The 23,863-nt window shown below is 36.2% G+C and overlaps 1 protein-coding gene across 9 annotated transcripts in view; it reads right to left on the bottom strand.

The window, feature by feature from the left end:
* Positions 1–23,863, bottom strand: part of LOC101897407 (uncharacterized) — a 166,088-nt gene that overhangs the window by 117,033 nt on the left and 25,192 nt on the right. For 3 of the 9 annotated variants that reach the window (XM_005183511.4, XM_059126921.1, XM_059126919.1), the window contains exon 1: positions 2,297–2,639. The gene's annotated coding sequence lies outside the window, so the exon portion shown is untranslated. Of the gene's footprint in view, positions 1–2,296; positions 2,647–7,972; positions 8,141–23,863 lie in introns of those variants that run through there. The other 6 variants (XM_059126922.1, XM_059126920.1, XM_059126916.1 and 3 more) reach the window with 4 other exon arrangements.

Here is a 23,863-nt window from a genome sequence, read left to right on the forward strand (position 1 = left end):
TGGTCCACTACTATGCTCACATTAAACCGTCAGATTTTGGAGGATATTACATACACTCCGCCATGGATATATTAATTTTGTCATTCCGTTCGCAAAACCTCGAAATATTCGTCGGAGACCCAATAACGTATACATTATCTTGATCAGCTTAAAATTCTAAGTCGATTTAACGAAGTCTAATCCTCTCTTAAAATCAATTAATCAATAATTAAAGATAAATGAATGAAATTTGGCATATGAATTTTCAGTACCTCTTAATATTCGGTATTTTGAAAGTTTTGGCCACAATTTCCAAACGAATTGGTTATAATTTTTAATTTCGTGTTTTCATTGAGTAGAGACTCGCTCTACGAAAATTATTTAATGTTGGCCTATGTATTGACAGATTGCACCTTAAAGCGATACTAGGCGATATTATATATTTTGGCACTGGTCTTAAAAGGGCATAAAAAGTTCGGTCCGGCCAAATTTAATGCCGTTTTTACTTGTTATTATTATGGTTATAAGAATCATTATTATCTTGCTGCCCAATCATTTTACTTTGAGTTTACATTATGGCCAGCTTACTAGATATTTTATTTAATGTAAAGGCTTAAGCCTCAATTAAATTCTGCAAGCGTAGCCAAATATCGTTTCAGTGCATGCTAAACTTTTTTTCTTGAAATCAAAATTTAGAAATTCGAATTCCATTGTCGTATTGTGGCGTATACTTTACAAACATTCTCATACGCCAAGGTGTTCGATGTGGAAATTTTTTTTTAGGTATGTGTGCGTGTTTCAAATTATTAAAAATACCTTTTAAAATACAAATACCTTTTATTTTCATAAAATATAATATTCCATGAAAATCTATACTCTCCCATCTTACCAATGCTCTGTGTTTTTTTTCTATAATCTATTTACGATTATTTAATACCATTTATTATCATTGGCTTTTTCGTTTGTTGTTTTATTTCGAGTCATATAATGTGAAAATTATAATTTAATCGTTTCTTAATGCGCCGTATAAAACACATACTCTGGCATACACCAACACGCACAGACACACACACACAAAGGACTTACACACATTTAACTACACAAACATACCTAGGCCAATTTTGCGTTTGAAATGTGGGAACAAAATAACGACAAGAGGTAACAAAAACAACAACACTCTCATATTTTGTTGTTTTACACTTCACAGACACATAAAAAATATATACATTTATGGTAATGGGAAAGGAGAACTCCCTGGCCAAATGCCTCCCACTTTTGACAAGGTTTATCTAAAAACAGCCACCGTTCAAAGAAAAACTCCAAAATCCAACACGTTTTTGTTGTCGGCTATGGCTGAATGTAGCCTTCGCGTGTGTATGTATGTGTATGTGTGGGTATTGCATAAAGGATACATTTGGGTAGAAATTTAACACAAACACGAACACACACAAACGGGAAAATACATAAATATTGTTGTTTTTGTTTATTTCCTGACATTCTTGCTTCTCCGTTTTCTTTTTTTTTTTTTTGTATTCTCTTTGTTGCCTTTTTATGTTTGCTTTCCTATTTTGTTTTTGTTGGGGCCAACTTTGTTTTGGGAAAATTTTGTTTGCTCTCTCTTAGCCAAACACACGCACACACACATTGATGCACACAAATACCAACAAAAGTATGTTGGCAAAACAATGTCTTTGGGTTCCGTAATCACAGGCCAAGAGGATACAACAGCAAACACTCTCTAAGACTCAATGAGTATGAAACACTCTCGCAATAGATTAAAAAAAAAGCCGCATGGAGCTCTCGCTCTCAGCCACACACTCTCATACAAAAGTGTTTAAAACCAAACAAAGTTCAAATTGGAGCTTCTCAATGTTCTTAATTCTCATTCACTCTGGGTCCCATTGGATCTCACTCTTACCGTCTCTCTCTCCCTTCCCCAACAAACATACATACATAATTCTGACAATCATGAATGCTTCTTCTTATTTTTAAGCTCAGTTTAAATTTGTAAGCATAAATGTGTATCATTTATGGTACCGCTGGTAGTTTAAAGCTTTTTCTTGTAGGTTGGGATAACCAAAAGGACCAACATGGAGTAATCGTTCCTACACCCTTCCTCCTCCCTCTTCTTCGATAGATTATACACAGACACATATTTATTTTTGTGTTAGCGATAGGGATATTGTAGTGTGTATGTATATATATATATATATAACGGCCATAGCGTAATAGTAAAGCTTAGAGCCAGGAAAAAAATCGCATAATTATTATAACCAAAGCAGAGTTTAGATATTTCCCAAAGGATTTCATTTCATACTTTATTTTTCTTTCTTCATCACTTTCGTTTCATTTTTATACACTTTAATTTACATTTTTCATTTGCTCAATTCGTGGAATTTTATAATTCTTCACATTATTCCTTAGATTGCTTGCATCATTTTCTTTCTTTTCTGGCACTGGAACCAACAACAAAACACCAACACCACTAATTTGGGATGTGCCACACGAAACGCGTTAGGACGCGCTTTAGAGCGCTTTTAGGAACCGTTTTCATCGAATGTTGCGTATCAACTAAAAAAATTCCGATACATGCGCTTTCTCCCGTTTTCTTCCTGACGTTTAACTTTGGCCGTGAGTCTATGTGTCTGTGTGTTTTTGGTAGCTATGCTAAGGATATGGTATGTGTATGTACTACTCAAGTTATCAGACTGATGGTATATATGGCGGAGAGAGAGAGAGAGATAGAAAAAGAGAATAATGCGTATGAGAGAACTTTCAAAGCATATTTATGCAGTAATCGTGGTATAAAGCTTGCCTCTTCCCCAACATATGTGGGGATGTGGTGAAAAGCTTTTGTTTATTCAACAACTGGTCGAAGGTGAATTGTGACAAAGTACAGTGGTAAAAATGTGGAGTATGTTTAAATGAAAAATAAATGAATAATATTTTCTGTCCAAACAGGAGACCATAATACTATAAAAATACAATTCCTTAAAGATTTTTATTAAAATTGAAGGGATTTACAGTCTCCCATAGGAATGCAAGTTCTGTAAAGTCTCCTACAGGAATAGAATATCATTAAATCGTAGGTGGCATTTAAAATTATGGAAAGTTTCATATACGGGGTGAGATGAAAAAACTGCAACCAACTGCAGACTGCTGTCATTTCTAAGCCACTCGTCCGACAAATGTTAAAATTATTCCGGTGACAGCACATTATATTGTTTACTAGCGTAAAAAAGCATTTTGGAATGGGCCAAAATATCGCAGAGCAACATTCGGGCAGCGTGTGACGGTTTCATTGGCTGTTTGAAGGCCATGATTCGTGCCAAAGGTGACCAATTCGAACAAATCTAAACTTATTCTAAAATTTGATGCTTTTCCGATATTTTTTGCTTCCATTCAATAAAATTTAAAAATTATGGCGTTTGACTTTATTGCAGTTTTTTTTATTTCACCCTGTATACCTTTAATGTCTGCTTTAGGACCAGAGGACATTGAAGGTCTCCTAAACGAATAGAAGACCTTAAAGGTCTATAGGGACAGTAGACCATTAAGATTTCAATAGGAATATAAAATCTTTAAGATCCCCTATACGAATAGAAGTCCTAAAGGGTCTTCTATAAAAATCCTTTAAGGTTTATTGTAGGAAAAGAAGACCCTTAAAGTCTCCTGTCGGAAAAAAATACCCTTGAGGTCTCCTATAGGAAAAAAAGACCCTTAAAGTCTTTTATAGAAATAGAAGATAAATAGAAGGTCTTGCATGTCTCCTATGCGAATAGAAGAAAAATAGAAGATCTTTAGGTCTTCCATACGAATATAATAATTTTAGGCCTATACGAATGTAATACTTCTAAGATCTCCTATACGAATAAAAGAATTGGAGGTCCAATATACGAATAGAATACCTCTAAGGTCACCTATACGAATAGAAGACTTTAAGGAACTCCTTTAGGAATAGAACAGTTTTAGGGTCTCCTATAGGAATAGAAATCCCTCAAGGAATAGAAGACCTTTAAAGTCTCCTATAGAGATAGAAGACAAATAGAATACCTTTAAGGTCTTCTATGCCAATAGAAGACTTTTAAGGTCCCCTTTTTTAACAGAGGTCTTCTGTGTCAATAGAAGTCTTTTAGAAGTAGTGGAAGACTTTTAAAGTATCTTATGTCAGTATAGTCTTGGTCTCCTAGGCCAATAGAAGACTTTTAAGGTCCCCTATTTCAACAGAGGTCTCCTATGACAATAGAAGTCTTTTGAAGATTTTTAAGGTCTTTTATGTCAGTATAGAAGACCATTAAGGTCTTCTATGCCAATATAAGACTTATAAGGTCCCCTATTTCCACAGTTGTCTCCAATGTCAATAGAAGTCGTTTAAGGTTTCTTACGTCAGTATAGAAGACATTTAAGGTCTCCTAGACTATTAAGGTCCCCTTTGTCATTAGAGGTCTCCTATGTCAATAGAAGACCTTAAAGTTCTCTTATGCCAAAAGATGATCCTAAAGTTATTTTCTTTTAATAAAAGGATATTAAAATCTCCCGTGTCATTAGAATACCTTAAAGATATCCTATGCTTGTAGAAGACATTTGAAACATCCTATTCTTATAGAAGACTTTTAAGTTCTCCTATGTCAATAAAAGACCATTATCCATTGAAGACCTTTAAGACGTTTTCTGAGGTCACCTACGATAATAAAGGACTTTTAAGTCTTCTTTAAATTTTGAATAGAAGACCTTTATGTTGTCCAATGTGAATGGTATTTTATTATTTATTTTTGTTACTACTTCTGGCCAACCTAATGTAGCAAAACAGCTTTCAGTATTCCAAACTCACCACATGCATCAATCAAAAGCTGCATTTTTTAAAAAAAGCTGCTTTCTTCAAGGAATTCATCAAATATGTAGCTTTTTGCACTTTCATTGAGAGAAACTTTTTGTGTGCTGTGGTGAAAATGTTGGTGTCTCCCATTCGAGGGGTCATAAATAACTTTGGACACGTACTAAATTATGTTTAACAATAACAATAATACACCACACCATGGCACCAATACAACCAACAACCACAATTTATGTCATGAGTTGGAGCTCTGGGTGTTGCTCTCATCAGCTCATTATTAGGCACTTCACACAAGAAACAAAACCGATTTAAGAGCACAAGGAAGTTTGGTCAGAGTTAAAGGACAAAATCCCTACTCAAACGAGCGGAGCAAAAGCTTTTATGGGATTCCCTAATAGCCAATAAAACCTTCACTCCCAAAGGAAGAGGCCAACACCAAAAATAATGGATAGATATTGTAGACGTCATAGACCAAGGAAAAAACAACAACAAAAAAACTAACAAAAGGTATGCGCCTGTAGCATGAATGTGTGTGAGCGGGTTTTCGAACTTTTATTTTGATTTTTATGTTGCTGGCAAATTCTCGGAAACTTATTAGTGTTGGGGCCGTGTTGTACTTGAAAGCCATGAAATCAGGAAGAGAATGAGAAAACCAAAAAACGTGTAGAGGACCAAGCCAGGAAGGATAGTAAAGTTGTGGCCTTAAAATTGAGAAAGTGTGTGTGCGTCAGTGTGTCTGTGTTTGAGAGAGGGACAGAAGGCAACAATAGCAAAGGCCAACGATATTTGATGGAGAAGTTTTTTTGTTGTTTTTTTTAGCCAAAGCAACGACGCTTGGCTAGATGGATGGATGGCTTTTGATATACAATAACCAAATCTGGATATGACACATGACACAGACGATTTGCTGTTTTTGTTGTTATTTTTGACTTCTGTTCTGAGTTGGGTATAAAAATATACTTTGGAATTAAGAGAGGTAGACGGACGAAAACACCACATCATAAATTTGTCCATCGAATCGTCCATACAGCCATCAACTCAAGGTCACTTTGCTGGCCATCAAATTACTCTAGGTGCTAATAATAAATAAATCATTTATCGACTTTGTATTCGGCGCGTGTATTATTCGGGGTTGAATAAATATACCCCTGAAAACCACAATTGGTAGCCATAACCACAATGTCCATTAAAACCACATTTACCATGCTAAAGGAAATGGCCGACTAATAAGTAAGTACAGGATTAATAGGAGTTATTGGAAATGTATTTGTTGTGTGTTCGATGCGGGTTGTTGTAAGCCCCATTAAAATGGGCCTACGGGAGAAGGAGGGTGGTGAGCATTTTCACTAAGAGTTTGGAATGGTTAAAGTGTGGAGTGGAAACTAGAATCTGGAGGCTTACAAGTTATTAAACATATTCTTCAGGAAGATCAATGTACAAAATGGAGGTAAAGTATTCTTAATAATAATGGAAGAGGCAATATAAGACCTTTAAGAACTTTTATGCGAAAATAATACTTTTAAGGTCCTACAACAGAATAATACTTCCAGGAGAATAGAAATCCTCCTATAAGAGTAGAAAACCTGCAAATATTTTTCTTAAACGAAGAGAAGGCCCTTAAGGACTCATATGCGAATAGAAGACTTACGAGGCCCTTTATACGAATTGAATACGTTTCAGGTCTCATATACAAATATAAAATATTAAAGGTCAGTCATACGAATACAGGGTGGGATGAAAAAACTGCAACCAACTTCAGACTGCTGTCATTTCTAAGATACTCGTCCGACAAAGCGATTTGAATTAATCCGCGTCGTAGTGGCCGAAAAATGGCTCGTGAGTTGAACAAATCGCAATATTCCATTCGGCAAATATTGAAAAATGAGCTCGGGGTAAAGCCATTGAAATTCCAAAATGGGCAAGAACTTACAAGAGTTTTTCGCTTGGCCGAAATTGGTGAAGTGCCGAATTTGGTTTTCTCCGATGAGAAAACATTCGTTGTCCAGCAGTTTGTCAACAAACAAAATGATCGTGTTTACTTGCCAAAGAGGTCAGCTGAAAATGTGCACCTTCGTTTGGCCACCAGAACTCAAGCGCTGGCCATGGTGATGGTGTGGACCGCCATAACAGCCGATGGCCACTCTCCGCTCGTATTAATCGACCGTGGCATCAGAATAAATGCCGAATATTATCGCGAAATTATTCTGGAGGGTGTATTAAAGCCTTGGACACGCAAACATTTCGGGAATGGGCCAAAATATCACAGAGCAATATTCGGGCAGCGTGTGACGGTTTCATTGGCCGTTTGAAGGCCATAATTCGTGCCAAAGGTGACCAATTCGAACAAATCTAAACTCATTCTAAAATTTGATGCTATCTCCGACATTTTTTTGATTTCATTCAATAAAATTAAAAAAAAAAAAATGTAAAAATTATAGCGTTTGACTTTGTTGCGGTTTTTTTATCTCACCGTTATACGAATGGAAGACCCTCGAGGTCGAGGTATATGATCTTCAAAGTAAGGTAAGGCCTCTTATATGAATAGCACATCTTTTAGGTCTGCCATACGAATAGAACATCTTCAAGGTCTGCTATACGAATAGGAGATCTGCCAGAACTTCCAGGTCTCCTATGCCAATAGAAGAACTTCAAGGTCTCCTACGCGAATAGAATAACTTCAAGGTCTCCTTTGCGAATAGAAAACTTTAAAGGTCTCCTATACGAAAAGAGGACATTTAAGGTGTCCTATACAAATAAAAGAACTTCAATTCTTCCTTTGCGAATAGACCATCAAGATGTCCTATGCAAATTCGAGATCGTTAAGGACTCTTAAAGAAATAAAAGAACTTCAAGGATTCCTAATTAAATAAAACACCTTCAATGTGTCCTATACCTAATGAAGACCTCAAGGTTCTCCTATACCTTTAAGGTCTCCTTTATGGCAGTCTATGGCATATATGCGATTATTAAAGGGCTCTTTGGGAAGGGAATAACTCTTCCGTATGAGTCGAAGAGCTCTTCTCTGGGGTAAGCTCTTCTTCAAGGTAAAATAAAAAATAATATAAACTTCAGAGTGATACATTCCTGTGCTCGTCGAATGATTTCCATTAAAAAAAAATCTTAACAACATTTATAAAAGAATTCTAAAGTCCAACTTACCTTTGTTATAAATGTAAAAAAAATCGAATCCGTAGACGTCAAACTTATGACTTGTTCTTCGTTGGTTGCTGGACAAAAAGAAAGCAAAAGTTTCTTTGTTGGCCCAGTCGTTGTCGTCGTTGTTGTAAAGTTCGTGATTGATTGAAAAACATTAAAATTCTAAGGAATCTGCAATGAAGAAGAAAGAAAGAAAACACACACAAAAACGTGATTATTATTTCAAAACGCATAAAAAAGTCCATAGGCCGAGAAAATAAACTTTTGTAAATAGTAAATTGAAGTATAAATGAATTGTTGGCGTCTCCACCTCCAGCAATGCGGCATAAAAATTAAGATTTTTTTTTTTATTTTATTTTTTGGGTTTTGATTTGTTGTATATTTTATGAAATTTTTTTATTTAAGATACAAGTCACGTGTGTTTGATGGTTTGAAACTTTATTTTTTTGGTTTGTTTTTCTTGTATGTTTTGGCTCCATCTTCTATGACTCTATGACAATGTAGCGAACGTATGTTGCTACATGTATGTATGTTTGTATGTATGCCTTTTAACAATATAAGAAATCATAGATAAAGGCAAGTGAAAGAGAAATAGCACAATACCAGTGAATTCGAAAATACTCTGGGATTGAAGGCAATTCATTGCAGTTGCATGCCTTGAAGCTAACGCGCACCCAGGCCACTATGGCAGGGAGACACCAGCAGCAGCGATAGCGCAAAGTTTCGTTTTGTTTCGTTTCTTTTTTTGGCTGTTTCTTCCACGCCATGCCACGATTTAATGAAATTGAATAACAACATCGCCGCCACAGCATGAACATTGTATGGCGGATTATGCTCAAAACGAAGCGAATTTTTTGGTCAAGAGCCAAGTCTAATCAGCTACAATTTATAAAATTGGAAATTTTTGCAAAGGTTTTACCGAATATTAGTTAAATGTCCATTCACATGTATGTACATGCATACCAAAGAGACACATCGATCATCATCATCAAGATTTGGTAAAAAAATTAAAAGGTTTTTTGAAATGCCTGCTGAGTCATACTATGTGCAAAACACTACAAAAATGACACTATGGGAACTTATTATTGTTGTGAAAAAATCAGCTGAAAGATTGTGCTTTTGCATCAGAGAGAGGGAGTTCCAAGCGGAACTTTGTAGCATCCACAATAATGGTATTGGTGCTGAAAGAGGTCAAATTAGGGCGTATTTAGTCGAGAATCGGGGCAAAAACCTTAATGAAAGTCAATAGGCGCCTTTATATGGAGACTATAGAGAGCCTACGTTTTATATCGTTTTTCTAAAAATAAATCTACCAAATCGAAATCTCAAATCACAGCCAATTTGGTATTGAAATAGACACCTTCAATATATAGAAAATATCCCATCAAGAGGCTACACCAAAAGTTAAATCTAATTTAAATAATCTTACGAGGAATTAAAATAACCACTTAAATGCCAAATGGTCAAATTACATTTGATTTTGTCGACATCTGTAAAATTATTCCAGTGTCAGCTTATTATATTGTTTGCAAGTGTACAAAAGCATTTTGGTGAGAATTTTTCAGAAAACCAGCTATTCCTGATGGAATTCAAGCGTACCAGTGATAGTGTGATTTCTTTATATTTGGCTGGAAAACCACAAGTGGCTATCGTTAGAACACTCCAGCATTTAAATATGAATCAATCTTTTAAGTCTCGTACCATAGCTCGTTACCGTGGTACTGGTAGCGTAGCCCGACGTCAAGGAAGTGGACGGAAGAAAATAGCAACATCAGCAGAATTGGTTCGAAAAGTAAAGATGCGACTTGATCGAAACCCGCGTTGTAGTGGCCGAAAAATGGCTCGTGAGCTGAAAATGTCGCAATATTCCATTTGGCAAATTTTGGAAAATTAACTCGGGGTAAAGCCATTGAAATTCCAAAAAGTGCAAGAACTTACACCGCAACTGAAAGAAAATACAGGGTGAGATAAAAAAAACTGCAACAAATTCAAACCTCATTTTGTAACCATTGTTGAGTAGCTTCGTTTGGACGAAAGTGGTGAACTGCCGAATTTGGTTTTCTCAGGTCAGCTGAAAATGTGCACCTTCGGTTGGCCACCAGAACTCAAGCGCCGGTCATGGTATGGTGTGGGCCGTCATAACAGCCGATGGTCACTCTCCGCTCGTATTAATCGAAGGTGGCATCAGAATAAATGGCGAATATTATCGCGAAAATATTCTGGAGTGTGTATTAAAGCCTTGGGCACGCAAACATTTTGGCCGCAGACCTTTGACATTTCAACAGGAGCACCATCGCACTCAGCACGCGTCACTCAAGAATGGTTACAAAATGAGGTTCATCGGTTCATTTCCAGCGCATAATAGCCACCAAAATCTCTGGATACCAATTCATTGGACTATTGTGTCTGGAGTATTTTGGAAAGCAAGGTTTGCACTAAAAAATATCAAAGTGTCGATCACCTCAAGCAAGCGCTTCGCCGGGAATGGGCCAAAATACCGCAGAGCAACATTTGGGCAGCATGTGACGGTTTCATTGGCCGTCTGAAGGCCATAATTCGTGATGCTATTTCCGACATTTTTTACTTTTATTCAATAAAATATAAAAATTATGTCGTTTGACTTTGTTGCAGTTGTTTTATTTCACCCTTTAGATACCTTCAGTATACAGACCTTGGACCTAAATTGAATATTATTGAGTTCTGGTGGCCAACCGAAGTTGCACATTTTCAGTTCACCTCTTCAGCAAGTAAACACGACCATTTTATTTGTTTACAAACTGCTGGACAACGAATGTTTTCTCATGGGAGAAAACCAAATTCGGCAGTTCATCACTTTCGGCCAAGCGAAGCAACTCTTTAGCTTTTTTGAGTCTATTTCTTTTCTTTTGCGGTGTAAGTAAGTCGGCCTACGCTATCAGTATCACGGTTACGAGCGATGATACGAGACACCAAAGATTTATTCACATTTAAATGCTGGAGTGCTCTAACGACAGCCACTTGTGGTTTTCCAGCCAAATATAAAGAAATCACACTATCGCGCTTGAATTTCATCACGAATAACTTTTTTTTCCAGAAAATTCCTACCAAAATGCTTTTGTACGCTTGTAAACAATATAATGAGCTCTACTGGAATAATTTTAACAGCTGTCGAACGAGTGGCTTGAAAATGACAGCAGACTGAAGTTGGTTGAAGTGTTTTCATCTTACGCTGTATGTTCATGGTCATCATAAAATTCTAAGTCGATTTTACCATCTGTCGATATATCGATCCACGTTTTTGTATAGCACCGGAATTCGATATTTTAATAATTTTCACCATATTTTTCACGGATTTGTCTAAAAATTGGTATTTGTAGATCATAATGGGTTCTAGCTCCGGTGGCGGAACATTGTCCATGTTTTCGTATAGGGAGGGAAAACGAGAAAAAATGGACGTTATATTTTTTATAGATTATTTTAAACCTATATAAGCCATTTCTAATTTCCAAATTTTTCAGCAGCACATTGCAATGTAGACTAAACTTTTTCCTCAGCTTAGTTTGGTACAAAAAAAAAAAAAAAAAACGACAAATAACAAATTGCACTTAAGAAATGGCTTCTTTTCTTGTGGTGGTCGTGGTGTTAATGGAAACCGTATTATTGACTGAATGGGTGCATGAATGAATGAATAAGTACATGCAGCATGTTCGTGTGAGTGTATTGCTTTCAATTAATGCCTGCAATTTTCTTATTTTTTTCCGATAGCTATTGTTTGCCGCCAACAGCAGCAAAAGCGGAAAAATGCAACCAAACACCAAAACTCTCAATTCAGTGGAAGTAATGTATGGTCGTGTACACCACCATGGAGCATAGAAAAAATACGTATGCTCAACGTACTGTAATTGGTTTGGTATGTCACATACGTATGTAGCTATGTGCTAACAAGTAATGAAAATATATGTTAGGGGTGTGTATTTAAGGGGGCACAAAGAATTCCAACAAAATAGAATGGAAGAGTAAAGCAATGGAGACCATGAGCAACAATTATTTTAATTTACTTGAGTGGCACAGCTTTTCTAGCTTTACTTGCTCTGGCAAAATATCTTAAAGTAAATACTTTAAATTCTATATTTAAATATTGAAGCAATTTACTTGGGATTTACAATCGCCAAAATAGTTCACCACCACTACAATAATCATTCAACTATAAAACAATATTGTTGTCTGCAACAGAACTCGTGTTTTTCGTTTGGGAATTGTCTATGTAAATTGCCAACTACATTACATGGCATGTTAGCCTGTCGTGTCCCGAAAAGATGATGTCCTGTTCACTGATTTGAAACAAAGTTGGCCGGGCAAAATGTTGTTTGCAACTCAATTAACAATTGTAACAATGAAATTGTTACTAAACTTCTGGCAGAAGTACATAGTGCCATTTTTTTTTTTTTTTTTTGAAAAATGTAATTATGTTTCCGGAGAGCTGTAGTGCCATAAATATAGGTGGATGGGGAATATTGTGCGAGAAGTTGTAGAAACTTTTAGCTTTTTAGGGATAGAATTCTGAATGTGAAAAGTACCTATTTGGGAAGGAAGATGCGTTTTTTTTTCGTTTGACACTTGATATTGGGCTAGGTGGTCTCCTATCAGTGGAAACCCATCTAAGTAATCTTTCATTTGAAAGAGTACCTTTCTTTTGTATTCCTTTCCTATCTTGTGTTGATAAAAATATAAAAATGTGCGATTTGAACACAATTGAACTTTTCTTTCAAATTTTACAACAGTTATAAATATTTACAAGTAAAAAAGCAGTAATTTCGGCCGGGCCGAACATTGAATACCCTCCAACATTTGGGACAAATTAAGAAATTAAAAGAAAAAATTAAGAAATTAAAAATACCGAATATCGGAAGGTCCGATATATGGGGATCTATATAGAATTTTCTTTTTCGGGGGTAAAAATTGAAAATGTGGCTAAAATTAAAAAATCCTCTGTAAGCAGGTAAAGTCCTCATAAAAAACTCCTTGTGTAAAATTTCAGACAACTCCATTGAAAAATGTGGCTACAATCATCCAAATAAAGAATATCGGGGGACTACATGATATCGTGGACCTATATAGACAATTCTCTGCTAGGGAGTAAAGTGCTGATAAAGAACTCCTTGTGTAAAATTTCGATTGACCTGCTAGATCAGACAAAAGACAGATCTGTGCAAAATTATAGTTTCCTATCTTAATTCGATTAGATTGTAGCGTGATTACAGCAGACGAACAGACAGGGCTAATTCGTCTTAGAATTTTATGCTAATCATGAATATATATACTTTATTGGGTCTAAAATTATTATATCGATGAGTTACAAACAGAATGACGAACTTAATATGCCCTTCATACTATGTATGATGGAGGGTATAAAAATGTTGACCCTTTGTGGGAGGGGTACTTGGAGGAATGGGCCGATATTGCCGAACTCGATATAAGTTTGATAATAATATTACGATATACCAAGTTTGGGTCAAATCAGACAGACGGACGGACACCTCTAGATCGACTCCAAATATCCTGGAACGTATTTGGTCCAAAGAGACCTGGGGTCTAAAACCGTTATTTCAATGAGGCACGTTTTGGCCGTATCAATGATATATACCCTCTCCAGCCATATGGCAGAGGGTATAAAACATAACAAGTAAAAAAGCTGTAAGTTCGGCCGAACCGAACTTTGAATATCCTCCACCATTTGGAACGAATTTGACAATTTTCAAAAATTAAAAACCGTTAAAAATTCTCTTAATATCTTAAAAATATCGAATGTAGCCGTAGGCTGTAGTATCCATAACGAACATCAAATACAAAATTTCAAACAATTCCGGTGAACAATGTGCCCAAAATCATCAAAACACCGAATATCAAGTGGTGCCGTTATATGGGGGCTATACGAAGGCGCGAACCTGCACTGACAATTTTCTGTCAAAGGCTGTAGTTTCTATTACGAACTTCAAATACCAAATTTGAAACAATTCCGATGAAAAATATCGCTAAAATCATCAAAATACCGAATATCAGGGGTACCGTTATATGGGGGCTATACGAAGACCTGGACCTGCACAGAAAATTTTCTGTCATACACTGAAGTATTCATTGCGAACTTCAAATACCAATTTTGAAACAATTCCGGTGAATAATGTGTCTAAAATCATCAAAATACCGAATATTAGGAGGTGCCGTTATATGGTGGCTGTACGAAGACGTGGACCTGCACTGACAATTTTCTGTCACAGGCTGTAGTATCTGTTATGAGCTTCAAATACTAAATTTGAAACAATCCCGATGGAAAATATCGCTAAAATCATCAAAATAACGAATATCGGGTGGTACCGTTATATGGGGGTTATACGAAGACGTGGACCTGCACAGAAAATTTTCCGTCATAGACTGAAGTATTCATTACGAACTTCAAATACCAATTTTGAAACAATTCCGGTGAATAATGTGCCTAAAATCATCAAAATACCGAATATCAGGAGGTGCCGTTATATGGGGGCTATACGAAGACGTGGACCTGCACTGACAACTTTCTGTCACAGGCTGTAGTATCTGTTATGAGCTTCAAATACTAAATTTAAAACAATTCCGTTGAATAATGTCGCTAAAATCATCAAAATACTGAATATCGGGAGGTACCGTTATATGGTGGCTATACCAAAACGTAGACCGATATATCTCATTTTCAATACCAATCATCCTAGACATAATACAAATTGTTCTGCCAAATTTTGTGGCTCTACGTGGACTTTATCGTGGACTGTATCGTGATTTCAACAGACAGACAGACTGATGTACATCGTTATATCGACTTAGAATTTTATTCTGATCATGAATATATACACTTTATGGGGTCTACGACGAATATTTATGGATGTTACAAACGGAATGACAAAGTTATATACCCTCCTTTTTAAGGTGGAGGGTATAAAAGCCAATGGGGGTATCCGATGTAGACCATACATGATAAATGCTACTATTTACTCCAGGATCAGGTCAGGCTGGAAACATCAATATTAAAATTTTTTTGGTACCTACCCAAAAAAGGATCAAATTCTTGAATAGTATAAACTATCGTAAATTGTGACATAAATGCACGATTTTCGGATCTGCCATAAACGATGACATTTCCCGATTTTTCGACCACATCTCTCTGACTCTGAATAAAATTTCCGCTTTATTTTAACTTCTCAGGAATAATAAAAAATTATCATTGGCAAATCCTATTTAGAATTTTAACAAAACTCAATTTTCAATTGTCTGCTTAAAGAAACTCACAAATGAAGTTACATTTTTGCACCACAACCAAGGAAACTATCAACAATGGGCCAACAACATTTATTTGTGCGAATAATAGTGGCCAAAGTGTGGTTCTCTACGAACAAATGTGGCTGCATGATAGTTAACATTGTTAGAAGACAGCGCCAACAACAATGGCAGTTGCAAAACAAAACTTAGAACGACGACGAAACCACAAACTCCATTTTGAAACCAAAGAGGAAAAAATTAAAAAAAAAACTAAAACTTGTGAATAAAATTTAAATGTTATGTTTCAATGAAACGCACATGCTAACTAAACAACACATACACATAAATATAGACGTTTAAATACCTACATTCATGCATACTCAAACCACAAACCAAAATGCCTTAGCTGTGAGAGAGAGAGGTGAGAGAAGTGTACAAAGTATGGGAATGGGAGTTTAAGAAGAGGAAAAGAAAAACAACGAAATCTCAAGATCCCCTAAAATATTTCCTTACCTTGTGGAAAAAAATTATGACTATGGACCTCTGTATTAGTGATCCATAAAACCTACTTTTCGGACGCATCAAGTTCTATTATTTTTTGCTTATTAAGTTTTTAAAACTTTAGTAAAGTTCTTTTCATTCGAAACGCTATATTTTGTTTGTCTTATTCCTCCGAATGTCACTTTTCTCATGGAAATGAATTTTATTTGCCTTATTTTCCAAATTCATCCTTCCCATATGGAAATACCCATATTAATTGCTATTTGCAACTTTATAACCCAAACGCACCACACTGTGCAACACAAACTGTGTACACATCCAACAAATAGCTGTGTTACCAAATGGTCGGTCATACCGATAGACATTTAGACAGACCCTGTGTGAACCAAACATCGACCATAGACAATGTGAAACCACGACAACCGCCAAAACAAAATTAAATACAAATATTAGCCAACAATAACAACAGCATTTATTGCTGGTATTTTATTGTTGTAGTTGTAGTGTTGACGGCCAACAACAAAATTTTTGCTGAAATTGTCTAATGCCGTTTCTCTCTGCCTGTTTCAGGAAATTTTAAGATATTCAAAGTTGTTTCATTTTGTTTTTTTTTTTTTGTTTAAATACAATTGTCTGGCCAAAAAATCGAAAAAAAGCTCTGCAAAAATTGTCTGTGGTTTTGAAAACTGTAAATGTTGCTATGGTACTTAAGGGTTGCTCAACATGGAATTGAGGAATTCCATAAATCTAAAAACCTCATGTACAGTTTTTTTTCATATGCAGGTTATCTTGAATTTATGAAATAGATTTTGATGCTTACTTTTTGATATTTTAATGAGCATTCAATATCATTATATAATTTAATAATCCAAGTCCATTAGGGACACGTCGACCACTGAGCAGCAAGTGAGAATAATAAATAAAATCGATTTCCTTAAAGAGTTAAAGAGCAATGAGTAGCCACGGCAGAGAGTCACTGCCGAGTGGAAAAACAAGGATTTTCAGTTCAGTATTGAAGTCAGAAGATTAAAACTGACTGACATAATTAAAATAATAAAAAAAAACAATAAAGCAAATTAAAAAATATCAGTCGGTTTTGCCAACAGATGTATACCCTCGCCAATATTTTTTTGTTAGTTGAATATATTTTGACTTCTGTTATGATTATTCAAATTACTCACCCTCTATGGAGTAGATTCCAAAGGAATGGGCCAATGTTATTCATTTCGTATCGGATCAAAATAAATATGATATACACATTGCGATGTGCTAGGTTTTGAATATATCGACTACTTCCTTCACTTTGTATGAGATATATGAAAATTTGCAGAAAATGTTAAAATGTGCGTGAGGGATCAGAAATAGTCGAACGAATCATTCCATGTTCATACCTCATTTTATGCAAATAAAAAATTGGAATGGGCAATATTAGCTTCATAGATAATCAAAATTTTGTGGGGGAGGTAACGGAAGGTAACAGAAGGAAAGGTCCGATTTCTACCATCTTAATAACAGATCTTGTGTTGATCGAAATAATAAGATATGCAAAGTCTGAATGGATTCGGATATTAATTTGGCATTTTATGAGCCTCATGGGTATTCCTTTGTGGGGGAGGCACGTGATTGAGTGGACCGATATATTCCATACTCACACCAGAACTTGGTTTAATAAAAATATTGTGATGCGTGCAATTTGCGGACAATCGGTTTCTTACATTACATTTTATAAGAGTTATAATTATTCAAAATGTTGACCCTTTGTAGGGGAGGTATTTCCTGGAGTGGACCGATATTGTCCATTTTCGCACCTGACCTAGCACTGATGGAAATATTAGTATTTGCAAAGTTGGAACAAAATCGGATCATCTTTTCTCTTTCTGTGGAATAATATATATTTTTTGAAAATTTCGACATTTTGTGGACAGATATCGTCCATCTCCGATCTCTATACCAAGTTTGGATCTAATCGGATACTCCCTTCGAGGGTTATCGTGCGCACACGCCAGACGGACGGACGAACATCGCTAGATCGACTCCTAATGTCCTGAAACAGATTTGGTCCAAAGAAACCTAGGGTTCTTTCGACTAGGCACGTTTTGACCGTATCAGATGTCTGAATTCAAAAGTGTTCCACATTAAACCGTTTGGATAATACTGTAAAACTTTTCAAAAAACCATAAAGGTCCATACCGAAACGAGAAACTCCATAGAGGGAGGTACAGTTACATGGGGGCTATACCAAAACGTGTACCTATGTATACAATGTTCCGACACAGGAGCTAGAACCCAAATGTTCCGACACAGGAGCTAGAACTTCAAAAAACAAATCCGTGAAAAAATGCGGCGAAAATCTTAAAAGTATCGAAAATCAGGAGGGACCGTTATATGGGGGCTACAGGGTGAGATATAAAAACTTCAACAAAGTCAAACGCCATTATTTTTAATTTTTTGTTTTATTTTTTTTTTTTTTTTTTGTTTTATTTTATTTTGGTCCATTCCCGGCGAACAGCTTGATTGAGGTTATTGACACTTTGGTATATTTTGGTGCCAACCTTGCTTTCCAAAATACTCCAGACTTAACGGATTGGTATCCGGAGATTTCGGTGGCCATTTTGCGCTGTAAATGAAGAGATGAACCTCATTTTGCAACCATTCTTGGGTGCCGATAGCAATGGTGCTGAGTCCTGTTGGAATGTCCAAGGCCGGCGGCCAAAATGTTTGCGTGCCCATGGCTTTAATACATCCTCCAGAATAATTTCGCGATACTCTTCGGCATTTATGCCACGGCCGATTAATACGAACAGAGAGCGATCATCGGCTGTTATGGCGGCCCACACATCACCATGGCCGGCGTTTGAGTTCTGGTGGCCTACCGAAGGTGCACGATCATTTTGTTCACACACTGCCGGACAACGAATGTTTTCTCATCGGAGAAATCCAAATTCGACAGTTCCCACTTAGCTCTTTTGAGTCTATTTTCTTTCTGTTGCGGTGTAAGTTCTTGCACTTTTTGGAATTTCAATAGCTTTACCCCGAGTTCTTTTTTCAATATTTGCTGAATGGAATATTGCGATATGTTCAGTTCACGAGCCATTTTTCCACCACTGCGACGCGGGTTTCGATCAAGTCGCTTCTTTACTTTTCGAACCATTTCTGCTGATGTTGCTGTTTTCTTCCGTCAACTTCCCTGACGACGGGCTACGCTACCAATATCACGGTAAAGAGCGATGGTACGAGACACAAAAGACTTATTCACATTAAGACTTATTCACATTTAAATGCTGGAGTGCTCTAACGATAGCCACTTGTTGTTTTTCTAGCCAAATATAAAGAAATCACACTATCAAGAATAACTTTTTTTCTGAAAAATTCTCACCAAAATGTTTTTGCACGCTTGTAAACAATATAATGAGCTGTCACTGGAACAATTTTAACAGCTGTCGGACAAGTGACTTAGAAATGACACAGCCTCAAGTTGGTTGTAGTTTTTCATCTCACCCTGTAGTTTGTGGAGTATACGACGAATATTTAAGGATGTTACAAACAGAATGACAAAGTTAATTTACCCTCCATTTGAAGGTAGAGGGTATAAATATATACAAATTTTAAACTTTTGCATGAACTTATCTGTCTTGCGATCAAAATCTTCACAATATTGGTGTAAAGCAGACATCCGTATAACTCGCTCAAATTCCAAAATAGATCCAGAATGGGGAATAGATTTGATTTAATGTTTGTTCAAAACGTTCTAACTTGTCTCAATGTTACAGTTCCAGTTTCACACATTTTGTAATCCTTCAAAATAACTCGGTCTCTTGCAGGCCATCAATGAGTTTTATTTAAATCGAGTAAATTACAAATTAGTCTTATGGAGATTGCTTTTCAATTTTTAAATATCTTATCTATCGATTTTGAAATATCGTATTGCAGTTGGTGGCCACATTCCTTTTCCAGCCAGTTTTATACCCCAAAATTAGTTCAGACTTGGACCACAAGTTTCACATCTGCTTTAAATGCTAAAATATGTATACGCTACAAAAAGTCATGTCCTTTTTATATTTTCACGAAAATTTGCATGTTTCCGTTCTTCGAAAAATACAAGAATCCTTTAACCCTGCACTCTATACAATGTTATTTTTTTCGAAATATGAACTCCACAACTCGAGAACAGAAGAGGTGAAGAGGATGCTGATCGAACTCAACGAGTGTTTGTTGCTGACAATAACAATAATAATAACAACAATGGGACCCTGATGCCAATGTTTATATCGCTCCTATACAACAATAGACAGGATATGTACACATAAAGTGATTCATACACAAATACATACATACATACATATTTAAACACATATGTGGAGTACACTTACACATACAAAGGTCACATAAGTACTACGGTAAGTGTATGGGTAATGCATTTGTATAAAATATATGGGTGCTTTTGTATCAAAAACCAACACACACATGCCAATATTTACACATATGCATCCATGATTCACAAACGTACACACACTCATACGGGGTAACCGAACAACACATCAAAGGCAATGTCTGGTTTTGAATTTATCGATATTTGAGTGAACACACAAACATACACACACACTCCGAACGTAACAATAAAATATTATGTCAATGTTATTGAGGATATTTTTACTTCTCCGCATTGTCATTCGCCTGGTCGCCTTGGTATCCTTTGTAATGTAATCTTTGCATGGAGGATGCAAAAGAAACATCCTTTGAGGGAGCTAAGGGGTTTTGTTTTTCTTTCCTAGGAAATTTTTATATCAACTGCTACCAGCATTCGATGTTGCAGGCTGTAGTTGCACACAAATTGCTTTAGACTCTATCAAATTTACTTTAGTTCGATGCATTACTGATTGAATCGAACATGTTTGTGTCTACATAACGAACAATGTTGGCAATTTAATTATTTGTTCATAAAACAAATGTCTTCTTTACTAGAAGAGTGAGAACTTGAAATACGGAATATTACATTAAATGTAAGAAAGGCAGAGAGTACATTTTTCGCTGGAAAATCATCAATAATAGACTAGAAGATAAAAATTTAGATTTCATTGAAGACAAAAAGATGTAATCTTTTAGAAGAACAGCAGGCAGCATTATTTTATAGAACACCAGAAAAACAGATATACTTCTGCCAAGGTCTTCTACTTCTGGAAGGTCCCAAAAGGGAGGCGAACAGAATGAAGACCTGAAGATCTCGGCATAAAATTTTGGGAGTTCGTCTTATATAAGACTAGTTGGACTTGTTTCACAGAATAGAACACCAGAAGATCTTCTCAAAGAAGACCAGAAAGTCTTCTCACAGAAGACAAGAAGGTATTCTCATAGAAGAGCAGAAGTTCTTCTTATAGTAGACCAGAAGGTCCTCTCACAGAAGACAAGAAGGTCTTCTCATAGAAGAGCAGAAGTTCTTCTTATAGAAGACCAGAGATCTTCTCATATAAGACAAGAAGGTCTTCTCATAGAACACCAGAAGATCTTCTCACAGAAGACAAGAAGGTCTTCTCATAGAAGAGCAGAAGTTCTTCTTATAGAAGACCAGAAGGTCTTTTCACTGAAGACCAGAAGGTCTTCTCATTGAAGACCAGAAGATTTTCTCATTGAGGACCAGAAAGTCTTCTCATAGAAGACCAGAAGGTCTTCTCATAGAAGACCAGAAGGTCTTCTCATAGAAGACCAAAGGTTTGCTCATAGAAGACCAAAAGGTCTTCTGCTAGAAGACCAGAAGATTTTCTCCTAGAAGACCAAAAGGTCTGCTCATAAAAGACCAAAGGGTCTTCTCCTAGAAGACCAAAGGGTCTTCTCTTAGAAGACCAAAAAGTCTTCTGCTAGAAGACCAGAAGATCTTCTCCTAGAAGACCAGAAGGTCTTTTTTGTATAGAACACACTAATGTCAAGACCAGCATTTTTTTTTTCATAGAACACCAGAAGGTCTTCTCAAAGAAGATCAGAAAGTCTTCTCATAGAAGACAAGTAGGTCTTCTCATAGAAAACAAACGGTCTTCTCACAGAAGACAAGACGGTCTTCTCATTGAGGACCAGAAAGTCTTCTCATAGAAGACCAGAAGGTCCTCTCATAGAATACCACAAGGTTTTCTCATTGAAGACCAGAAGGTCTTCTCATTGAAGACCAGAAGGTCTTCTCATTGAAGACCAGAAGATCTTCTCATTGAAGACCAGAAGATCTTCTCATAGAAGAGATAGAAGAACATCAAATATTATTACAAAAGTAAATACATATCCCAACGCCTAAAAGCAGACTCCATTTGTGGAATTATTAAGTACAATAAAATAGGCGTTAATGATCAACTTTAAAGATGTAATAACTACGCTTAAATACACTTCACCAAAAAATTACCAAAAGTGTGTTTCGATGGAAAATGATTTGTTTCACTAAATAATTCCGACTCCTCCTCCTCCCACTCACTCCATTCTTGAATGGTCATTTTAACTCTCCATAATCCAAAAAATTTTTGCTTGCCAAAAGCTAGTAAAAGAGAAGCGCGCACAAAGCAAAGCGAACACTAAAACCAAACGATTCATGCAAAACCATAAACTGGAAATGGTATTGAATTCGAACAACTTGTAAATGTTGTGAGAAACGCTGTTTTCAAAAGCCACAGGAAGAAAATAAACGATGGTTTACTATTAAAGGCAATGAATTGGGAAACAATACAATTGATTTTGTACACAAGGCGAGCAAAAAGGAAAGGTTGGAGAGAGAAGTACGAACAAAACGAAGAACTCATCCATTTACTTGCATATACAACGAAGGTGGTGGTCCTGGTAGCGGCAAAGGCCACAAAAAGCAGCATATCCTGCCGTTAAGTACTCAAGAAGCGAAAGAGAATCTTGCAAAAAAGACATGTAACGAGAAAAACAAGCACAAGAAAATGACTTAAACATGAAATGTGTGTTTGTGTGTGTGAAAATGGCATGTGTATGAAAAGCCAGAGATTCATATGCGTTATGACCAAGTCCGCGAGGATTATGTGTCCCAATGTTTTCGTTGCTGCTGCTGCATGTGGCCATACAAAGGATCTAGTAGTTATGAATGTAAGTCGTATATCTATTGAAATTCAGGCCATTAGAAAATTGAAGCATAGTCGGGCATAAATAATCGCTTGTCCGAACATGAAGAACGGCAAATGTTTTGGAGAAGGCACCTAGGAGATGAGGTGGGAAACTGCAGGGGGTTTGTAACAGGACTTTCAAAGGAAAAAAGAAGAAATACCAAAAATATTCTTTTCTTAATTAATCATAAATATTATAGAAAAAAAGTAAAACTAGAGTTAAGTTCGGCCGTATAGATCTTCTTATACACTCCATCGTGTGAAAACTTAAATTATTGTGAATTCAGTAGTCTTTAAATCCCTGAAACATGACATATGCCACAACAATCAAAAATACTGATGGCATTCAGTAGAAAAATATGGTTGAAGCTTTTAAAATAACCAAAATTAAGGAGTTATTCCTAAATCATAGTAAAAAGAAAAACATCATTGAGATTTCAATATATAAAACTACAGCCACTCAGGCAGGAAAATGTAACCGGTCAATAATTGAGGCTAGAAATGATGAAGGAACTACCGAAGGTTTTTTCTCTCAGACCTTTATAAGAAATGTAAAATAATTCTTCCTCCTAAAATCGGAGCTTTCTTAATGGTTTTAGTCGCTTTGTCAAACTGAATTTGCCTGTGCATATCTATACCTTCGTATAGCCCCCATATAATAGTACCTCCTCCCAATGAACCTCGCTGGTTCTTCTACTTGCTATACCCCCCACCATAATAACGAGGGTATATTAGGTTTGTCATTCCGTTTGTAACACCTCGAAATATACATTTTAGACTCCACAAAGAATATATATTCCTGATCAGCATAAAATTCTATGTCGATTTAGCAATGTCAGTCCGTCTGTGGAAATCACTCTAGCTTCCGAACGAATTGAAGCAGCTTGATAAAATTTTACTCAGATATATCTTTGGCCTGCAGGACTTTTTGTATTGAAATGGGCTATATAGATCCATGTACAGTCCCAAATAAGTATATTCCATATATTTGGTATTTTGATGATTCAAGCGACGTTATTTGCCAGAATTG

This window comes from Musca domestica, unplaced genomic scaffold (genome assembly GCF_030504385.1).
Source record: "Musca domestica strain aabys unplaced genomic scaffold, Musca_domestica.polishedcontigs.V.1.1 4, whole genome shotgun sequence".
NCBI lineage: Eukaryota > Metazoa > Arthropoda > Insecta > Diptera > Muscidae > Musca > Musca domestica.